The following is a 6373-nucleotide window of genomic DNA, read 5'->3' as shown; positions in this document are numbered from 1 at the left end:
AGGCTGGTCTTGAGCTCCTGACCTCATGATCCACCCGCCTTGGCCTCCCAAAATGCTGGGATTACAGGCGCGAGCCACCGCGCCCGGCCTTTGTTTTGTTTTTAATAGAGATGAGGTCTAACTATGTTGCCCAGGTTGGTTTTGAACTCGTGGGCCTCCCAAAGTGCTGGGATTATAGGCATGAGCTGCACGCCAGTTTATAAAGTATTTTCACTTAGGGCTGAGGGCAGCTGTTTAACCCTGTTAGTCCCTATTTATCCTTACTATACAGATGAATAAATCGAGACAGCTTGGGACTGAGGTCTCTGCCCTTATGAAGCTGGGACTCCAGTTAAGGTTTTCTGCCACTTAAAGCGCTTTTCTCTGGCATGGTTGGTAGCTATGGTAATGCTTTACCACTCTGTCCCTCCCCCCGTCACTTACCAGACACACAGTTCCTCATTTCCTGCTTGCACAGTCCTGGGTCATTCGAGATTAATACCATTGACTTTCATTCAACAGTTAGGGAGCAATTTGGGCCAAGCACCAGGCGGCGAGTGTGCTGTGGTAGGAGAAAAAAAAAGGGAGACACTCCTTCCTCTTAAGGAAGGCAATGCAGCGGAGGGTGCATTTTCTAAAACGCTGCCATGGAGTTATGTGCAACCCAAATAACTCCAATGCAGTGCTATTAATAAATGCTTTGCGAAATGCTACGTGCTAAATGGAGGTGTGTTCAAAGGAAATGACTTGATAGAAATACCAGGGACGGACCGGTGCAGTGGCTTACGCCTGTAATCCCAGCACTTTGGGAGGCCAAGGCGGTCGGGTCACTTGAGGTCAGGAGTTCGAGACCAGCCTGGCCAACATGGTGAAACCCCAAATCTAGTAAAAATACAAAAAAATTAGCCTGGTGTGGTGGTGGGCGCCTGTAATCCCAGCTACTCAGGAGGCTGAAGCAGGAGAATCGCTTGAACCGGGGAGGCAGAGATTGTAGTGAGCTGAAATCATGCCACTGAACTCCAGCCTGGGTGACAGAGGGAGACTGTTTCAAAAAAAAAAAAAAAAAAAAAAAAAAACCAAGGAAGGGCTGGGAGAGCCCAGAATGGTGCAGCCTCAGAGAGAGGACCTACTTTACACATTTTATCTGGTTTGATTCTTAGAAGGAATCCTGGACCCCTGCATTGTAGGTTTCACTTCCTATTTAACAGATGAAAGGTCCAAATTCAATGAAGGTGGGGAGAGCTGTGCTTGCCCTCACAGTAGGAGCAGCCTGTGGTTAGGTGAGGGAAGGACAGGATAACAGGAAAGGCTTTCTAGAGAATCAGTTGCAAAGCTGGGCCATGGAAATTCCTTCTATCCCTCTTAACTTAGTGTCGACAAAAAGTCTCAGTGCAGACAAACCCACTGAACTTAATTTGGGAGAAAAAGCCATGGAGAAGACCCTTTAGAATGCACTTCCGAACTAGAAACCAAATGGGGTGCCTGCAAGGGGGTCGTTCTCCTTGTCTTTAGGAAAAGGGAATCGAGAAGAACCTTTAGAATGAATCTCCGAACTACAATTAGGATCCTAAACAACATCTTCCTAGGAGAAAAAACAAAAAGCAACAGCTCACAATAAACCAAGGACCATCAACCAAACGAGAGGTCCAGGGCTCAGGAGGACTTACTAGGAGGAGAAGCTGAAAGTCGGTGAGGACTTTATTTATTTATTTTTGAGACAGGGTCTTTCTCTGTTGCCCGGGCTGGATCCTGGGCCTGATCATTGCCCACTGCAGCCACGGCCTCCCTGGACTCAGGCAATCTTCCTGCCTCAACCTCCGAAGAGCTGGGACTATAGGCCTGCACCACCATGCCAGGCCAATTTTTGTATTTTTTTGTAGAGATGAGGTTTTGCCATGTTGCCAAGGCTGGTCTTAAACTCCTGGGCTCAAGTGATCTGCAGGGAGGGCTTTCAAGGACCCCTACTGGTACCTTAGCTCCAAATTCAGGCAACTCCTTCAGGGTTCTGAGTCCTCTCTGTGGCCCCATGTGTTCAGGTGCTAAATTACTGTCAATGAAGAGAGAAGACTAAACATTGCAGCCAATATATCTTTTTTTTTTTTTGAGATGGAGTCTTTGCTCTGTTGCCGGGGCTGGAGTGCAGTGGCACCATCTCAGGTCACTACAACCTCTGCCTCCCGAGTTCAAGTGATCCTCCTGCCTTAGCCTCCTGAGTAGCTGGGACTACAGGTGCACACCACCATGCTCAGCTATTTTTTTGTATTTTTAGTAGAGATGGGGTTTCCCCATGTTGGTCAGGCTGCTCTCGAACTCCTCACCTCAAGTGATCCACCCACTTTGGCCTCCCAAAGTTCTGAGATTACAGGAGTGAGCCCACCGTGCCTGGCCACTAATATATCATTTTTATCTTAATGTTTTGTTCTTTTATCCATTTGTTCCTATTAGGTATTTCTCATGGCTTTAACAGTGGACTTCAGGAGTCATGGTTAAGCAACAGGTGTGGGGCAGGTAACTGACCAAACCTCTCCTCTGAGTCTCCGTTTTCTTACCCGTAGAGTGAGGATACTTACCTCCCTCCTAGGGCTGTCAGGATTAAATGAGATGGCAGGTAAAGACCTTAGCACAGTGCCTGGCGCATGGTAACTGCTCTGTCCATTTTGTCACTATAAGCTCTTCTGGTTTATCGTAAAGTATATAATGCAACCCAAGTGAAGCAAAATTCCATGAATAAAAAAAGTCATCTCATTATAACTTGCCTCAAATTATAAAATCTCTAATAAAAATGAAGGTGTGTAGTTAGTGGCAGAAGTTTGTCTAGAACTAGATCTGTCCAGTGCTCAATACTCCCTACTATGTCACAAACTTCAGGACAGCGTTAAGAGGGAGACAAGGTACTGCCTGGAAGGGGAATGCAGAGGGACTTCTGGGGTCCTGGTGATTTTTTTGTTTTTTTGGTTTTTTTTGAGATAGAGTCTTGTTCTATTGCCCAGGCTGGAGTGCAGTGGCGCCATCTCAGCTCACTGCAAGCTCCACCTCCTAGGTTCAAGTGACTGTCCTGCCTCAGCCTCCTGAGTAGCTGGAACAACAGGTGTGTGCCACCACACCTGGCTAATTTTTTTATTTTTAGTAGAGGTGGGGTTTCACCATGTTGGCCAGGCTGGTATTGAACTTCTGACCTCAAGTGATCCACCCACCTTGGCCTCCCAAAGAGTTAGGATTATAGGCATGAGCGCCTGGCCCTGGTAAGTAGTTTCTTGATCTGGGTGCTGGTTACACAAGTGTGTGCAGTTTGTAAAAATTCAATGAGCTGTACATTTGTGTACACTTGTCTGCTATATATTAATAACTTATGTATTTATTTATTTATTTTTTTATTTTTTTATTTTTTTTTTTGAGACGGAGTCTCGCTCTGTCGCCCAGGCTGGAGTGCAGTGGCGCGATCTCGGCTCACTGCAAGCTCCGCCTCCCGGGTTCACGCCATTCTCCTGCCTCAGCCTCTCCGAGTAGCTGGGACTACAGGCGCCCGCCACCACGCCCGGCTAATTTTTTTTTGTAATTTTAGTAGAGACGGGGTTTCACCGTGGTCTCGATCTCCTGACCTCGTGATCGGCCCGCCTCGGCCTCCCAAAGTGCTGGGATTACAAGCGTGAGCCACCGCGCCCGGCCTTATGTATTTATTTTTGAGACCAAGTCTTGCTCTGTCACCCAGGCTGGAGTGCAGTGGCGTGATCTCGGCTCACTGCAACCTCCACCTCCGGGATTCAAGTGATTCTCTTGCCTCAGCCTCCCGAGTATCTGGGACTACAGGTGCCCACCACGGTGCCCAGCTAATTTTTGTATTTTTAGTAGAGATGGGGTTTCACTGTGTTGGCCAGGCTGCTCTCGAACTCCCGACCTCAAAAGATCTGCCCACCTTGGCCTCCTAAAGTGCTGGGATTACAGGGGTGAGCCACCATGCCTGGCTCAATAACAATTTAAAACAAAGGGAACTGTCTCTGGATATAGTTATATAGATTCACTGTATTAAAGGATAAGAGTAAGATAAAGTCTGAGGGTTCACTGCTTGTCCAAACAGAAAAAAAAAAAAAAAAAAAAAAAAAAGATTGTGAGCCGAGTAGTGGCTCATGCCTGTTATTCCAGCACTTTGGGAGGCCAAGGTGGGAGGATCGCTTGAGCCCAGAAGTTTGAGACTAGCCTGAGTAACACAGTAAGAGACCCTGTCTCTATTTTTTTTTTTTTTGAGACGGAGTCTCGCTCTCTCACCCAGGCTGGAGTGCAGTGGCGTGATCTCGGCTCGCTGCAAGCTCCGCCTCCCGGGTTCACACCATTCTCCTGCCTCAGTCCCTGTAGCTGGGACTACAGGCGCCCACCACCACGCCCGGCTAATTTTTTGTATTTTTAGTAGAGACGGGGTTTCACCGTGGTCTCGATCTCCTGACTTCGTGATCCGCCCGCCTCGGCCTCCCAAAGTGCTGGGATTACAAGCGTGAGCCACCGCGCCCGGCCTCCTGTCTCTATTAAAAAAAAAAAAAAAAAAAAAGACCAGATGCAGCGGCTCACACCTGTGATCTCAGCACTTTGGGAGTCTGAGGCGAGTGGATTGCCTGAGCCCAGGAGTTCAAGACCAGCCTGGGCAACATAGTGAGATCCTGTCTCTATTAAAAAAAATAAATTGTGTACTACAGATTCGGCTACAATATGCATGGTTTTCCATGGGCTTTTGATTATCTGTGACATTTCAAAACTGTAAGTTGTTTCATTAGAATATTGGTGGGTTGGTTTTTACAAATGTCGTCTGTGTGCATAACTTACATAGGTAAATACTGAGAGGGCATTGAAGTAAAAACTAACATTTATTATCTGACCAAAGGAAAGCATAGGAAACCTAATCCACTATCCAGGCCAGAATCATGGGCTCCATCTGTCTCTTGCATTTTTTTTTTTTTTTTTAGACAGAGTTTCGCTCTTGTTGCCCAGGCTGGAGTGCAATGGCGGCATGATCTTGGCTCACTGCCTCCTGGGCTCGAGCAATTCTCCTGCCTCAGCCTCTCGAGTAGCCGGGATTACAGGCATGTGCCACCACGCCTGGCTAATTTTGTATTTTTAGTAGAGACGGGGTTTCGCCATGTTGGCCAGGCTGGTCTTGAACTCCCAACCTCAGGTGATCCGCCCACTTTGGCCTCCCAAAGTGCTGGGATTACAGGCGTGAGCCACCATACCCAGACTGCTTCTTGCATTTCTATGTATTTCTATGAAGAGAACCAACTGGCAAATATTTCCTGAGTTCCTATCACAAGCACTGAGCTCGGTACTAGAGCTGGAGGTTCCTGGAGCTGGGAACCTCAGGATGGGTATGAACATAAAAAATGGGAGAGGGCAGGAAGAAGTAGGGAGGACGTGTAACAGATCAACGTAACAAGAGTCACGGCACTAAGCTGGAGAGTGCAGGGGCCCACAGGCAGGGTCAAGTCTGCTAGGGAAGTGCAGAGAGGAGGCCTCCTGGAGGAGGTGGTGCCCAAGCTGCATCTTCAAAAATGGGCAGGCGGGCCCCGGCAAACAGGGAGGCCCGGCATTCCAGAAAAGGGAGCAGGGTGAGCAGGGGCACTGAGGCAAGTCTCAGTTGTGCATAGTGATGGGGAGCTGCCTGGGGATGAGGATGGTCAAGGGCACAGAGATGTGATGACCAGGGCAAGGCAAGGAATGAATGTGATGAGGTTCCACAGAGGTTCCCCATGGGAAGGCCTCATCTGCTGTTGAGGAGTATGGCCTTTCTGTAGGTGATGGGGAGCCCCTCAGGGCTTAAGCTAGGTGGTAGCCGGCTCAGTTCTGCTGTGAAAGAATGCTCCCTCTAGCTGCAACATGGAGAGGCAGGCGCAGGGAGGTGGAGGTTACAAATGAAGCTGAAAGACAGGAGGATCACTTGAACCCGGGAGGCAGAGGTTGCCTACTTGAACCCGGGAGGCAGAGGTTGCCTGAGATGGTACCACTACACTCCAGCCTGGGCCACAGAGCAAAGACTCCGGCTCAAAAAAAAAGATATATTAGCTACAATGTTTAGTCTTCTCTCTAGCTAGTATCAGGACAATCCACAACTGTAACTGGTCATTCCTTGCGTGTGACTTGTGATCGTCCTTCCTGGCCCTTTATCCCTGAAGGGTGTCCTGTCTCATAACCAGAAAGATCAGCAGGGACCCCATGTCCTGGGCTTGCTGTACCCATAGTCTCCATAGTCTCTCACAGACGGCCTTGGAGATTATCAAATGGACGGCGGTTCTAGCCTCCCTGCTCCCTGGCCCAGTTAAGCTATTTCAGATCTTTGGACAAAATCTCACTTTTGTCCTTTTTCTTTTTTCACCTTCTTGATGAAATATCCCACAGCCATAGGGGAAATGGA

Source organism: Hylobates moloch, unplaced genomic scaffold, assembly GCF_009828535.3.
Source record: "Hylobates moloch isolate HMO894 unplaced genomic scaffold, HMol_V3 SCAFFOLD_14, whole genome shotgun sequence".
Lineage (NCBI taxonomy): Eukaryota > Metazoa > Chordata > Mammalia > Primates > Hylobatidae > Hylobates > Hylobates moloch.
This window is presented reverse-complemented; position numbering follows the sequence as displayed.